Below are 4,067 nucleotides of genomic sequence, written 5' to 3'. Positions count from 1 at the left end.
GTGCGCTTCTGCTAGCTTTCTCTCTCTCACCTGGCTCCTGCATCTGGATGAATCGTTTGGATTCTGGAAATAAATACATACATACATACACGTATGATTTCTTTTGATTGAAAACGTCAAAAATATTACTATCCAAAAGTTCAATGGCTTTTTAAATTGCGTTATGGAGGATATTCTGAAGGATGTCTCTGATATTCCTCTTACTTGGTTATTTCTGGGATCTGTCACTTTTCTGGTGTTTGGATAGTTTATAAGGATGATGCAGTCCTTACATATTGAATCCACAATGCTGAGGGCAGAGATTAAAACCTTAAGGACAATTCAGACTGACACCAACCTCCTCAAAAAAGAGTTTGGAGTTCTAAAGGAGGAGACTAGATCTTTCTCTGATATGACTCGGTTGACTGACCAAAATATCCAGAAGGTACAGTCTGATATTACTTCTTTAGAAGGGAGCTTCACTGCTCTGGAGGAGGGGACAGCCAAAATACTCGTAACCTACAGTCCATGACTGTAAGTGCTGAAACATTAGCTGAGAGGATTAAAACCATTGAATGTGAAAATCGGACTTTATCAAAAGGGTATGATAGATTAATTGACAGGATTTCCATACAAGAAGGCACAGTACATGCCATGAGGATTATTTCCAAGGAGGATAGATATGGTATCTCTAATGGACAAGCTCCATGCCTTAGAATTATCAATGAAGGCAATTGTGTCCAAGGAGGAAATGGTGTCTCTGACAGACAAGCTCCTTGCCATAGAATCGTTAATAAAGGCTTTGGAGCATAATACTGGACAGGAGATTCAGGACTTACAGAAGGCAATGGTGAGTGGATTTAATAAGATTGAGGAAATCATAGACTCTGATGAACAGGAGCATAAGGTAGACAGGCAACATTTACCTCTGAAAACTCTGAGTCTACACAGAGTTATACCTGCCTTTCCACTAATAACATCAGAAAAAATAACTGGCTCCAAAAACCCCAAGGTCATTAAAGAACATACATGGGAGCCTATATGTATGGGTGATCTGAAAGAATTTAATCAAGCAATTGTGAATTATGGACTACATTCATCCTTTGTTAGAGAAATGTTAAAATCCTGGGCTCTCAGCAGCAGGACCACCCCTCAAGATTGGAACCAGCTCACGTCAGCTGTCTTGGAGAATGGACCTTTATGGCATTTCAAATGCCTATTCAAACAAGAGGCCAGACTTTTACAACAACAAGATTCAGCGAAAGGAATTGAGGTTTCTCTAGATCAAATTCTAGGTGAAGGACTTTACTCTGATCCTCAGGAACAAGCTCTTTATGATGAAAACATTTTATCCATATGTGCCACAGCAGCTCTAAGGGCCTGGGACAGGGTTCAAGACTCAGGTCAGAGAGTAGAATAATATATCAGGGTAAAACAGAGTCAGAGAGAACCCTTTAGTGACTTTTTGCAAAGACTAATTAAGGCTGTACAAATAGGGATACCTGATCCAGAAGCAAGAAATATAGTAATTGAGTCTTTGGCTTATGAGAATGCCAACGTAGAATGCAAAAGGATCCTGGGGCCTTTAAAGATCAGATCAGCACCTTTGGATGAATGGGTATTACATACAATGAATGTTGATACATTTGATTATGGCAATGAAACATGGTTACAAGAAGCAATTTCCAAAGGTAAAAGGAGACATCAGATTACAAAATGCTTTCATTGTGGCAAAATGGGACACATGAAAAGGGACTGCAGACAGTGGAATTCCAGGAATAATGCCTCTTCTAGGAATAACAGGAATAGGAGGAATCAGCCTTCAGGTTTATGTAGGAGATGTGGAAAGGGCAGGCATTGGATGAATGAGTGTAGGTTGACAAGAGATAAACAGGGTAACCCATTGCCATCAGGAAATGCAATGAGGGGCCTCTTGCAGGCCCCATGGCGAATGTGGTCCAGTCATTTCTGGTCAATGCAGAGAACATGCCTCTTCAGGGAAATTAGAATGCCCCATGCCTGCTGTTAAAAGCAATAATGGCCTGAAGGATGAGTTAAATGTGGTGAATGAATCAAGAAATCTAAAAGGACAAAGTAAATGAATATTCTGGCAGATTTCTATAAATGAACAAAGACCAAAGCTAAGAGTATGTGTAAATGGCAAATTTATTACTGGCTTACTGGACACAGGTGTGGATGTAAGTATCATTTCTCCAGAATCTTGGCATCTGCATTGGCCTCTTCAGGAGGTAGATATTCAGTTCCTAGGAATTGGAACCCTATCTTGAGTAAGACAAAGCATGAGATGGGTCAATTGTATAGGTCCAGATGGACAAATAGGAAAACTAAGGCCATATGTAGCCAATACTGCAGTGAATTTATGGGGCCATGACCTATTGAAGCAATGGAATACCCAAATTAACATTCCTACTGCTTCTAGAGCCTATATTTCTGAGGAAAATAATACAAGATATTACAGATGGCGAAAACTGGCCATTAGAACTATACAAGAATACAACAAAATTGATGGCCCTTCAGAGGTACCAACAGCCATGCCTCTACAATGGTTGACTGAGAAACCAATATGGACTAAACAATGGCTTTTAGCTGAGGAAAAGTTACAGGCTTTAGAACAGCTGGTACAAGAGCAATTAGATGCTCGACGTATAGAAGAATCTACCAGCCCTTGGGATTCTCCTGTATTTGTTGTTAAGAAAAAATCTGGTAAATGAAGAATGGTGACAGATCTTAGAGCTATCAACAAAGTTATTCAACCTATGGGCCCTCTGCAATCTGGAATTCCTCTGCCCTCCCTGTTACCAAAGGGATGGCCTCTTAAAGTTATTGATCTGAAAGATTGTTTCTTCACTATACCTTTACAAGAAAAAGATAGAGAAAAGTTTGCCTTCACAGTGCCTACTTATAATAACTCTCAGCCTGCAAGGAGGTACCAGTGGACCGTCCTCCCACAGGGAATGTTAAACTCTCCCACCCTGTGCCAATATTTTGTAAGCCAACCATTGAAAATTATACGCAAACAATTTCCAAGTCCATAATATACCACTATATGGATGATATCCTGATATCTGATCAAAACAAAGATACCTTAGAAAGGCTGTTTGAAGAAGTAAAAATAGTATTACCTAAATGGGGATTGCAAATTGCTCCTGAAAAAATTCAGAGAGGAGATTCTGTTAATTATTTAGGTTATAAAGTAGGTTTACAAAGAATTAAGACACAAAAGGCACAAATCAGGAGAGACCGGTTACAAACTCTTAATGACTTTCAAAGATTATTAGGAGACATCTCAAGCCTATGACTGGCTGTTGGGATAACACCTGATCTAATAATTCATTTAAACAAGACCTTGGATGTTGATAAAGACTTAAACAGTCCCAGAGAATTAACAGCTGAAGCAGAAAAAGAACTGACAATGGTTGAAGAGAAATTACAGGAGGCTCATGTGTACAGGGTAAATCCAAAGCTTAGTTGTATTCTCTTCATATTGCCTTCCAGAATTTCTCCTACAGGAATCTTGATGTAAAGAGATGATATTATCTTGGAATGGATCTTTTTGCCACACAAACCAAATAAAAAATTAAAAACTTATGTGGAAAAAGTCTCTGAATTGATTATAAAAGGAAAATTGAGACTTCGTCAATTAGCAGGTATAGACCCAGCAGAAATTATAGTGCCTTTCACTGCTGATGAGATAAAAAAAAAGTTGTGGGAAGACAATGAACCATGGCAAAGAGCTTGAGCTAATTTTTTTGGAGAAATCAATAACAATTACCCAAAAAAGCAAGAGACTTAACTTTATAAAGAGAACTTCTTGGATCCTTACTCAAATCGTCCATGATGCTCCAATAACCGGAGCCTGTACATTTTATACTGACGCTAATAAATCAGGGAAAGCAGGTTACAAATCAGAAGAATTGAGTAAAGTGGAACAAAGTCCTTATGATTCTGTCCAGGAGGCAGAATTATATGCCATTTTTATGGTGCTTAGGGATTTTAAAGAACTTCTTAATATAATTACTGACTCACAATATGCAGAAAGAGTTATCTTGCATATTGAAACTGCTGAA

This window comes from Myodes glareolus, chromosome 15 (assembly GCF_982192425.1).
Source record: "Myodes glareolus chromosome 15, mMyoGla1.1, whole genome shotgun sequence".
NCBI classification, from domain to species: domain Eukaryota; kingdom Metazoa; phylum Chordata; class Mammalia; order Rodentia; family Cricetidae; genus Myodes; species Myodes glareolus.
The sequence above is the reverse complement of the archived record's forward strand: the minus strand, read 5'-3'. Positions refer to the sequence as shown.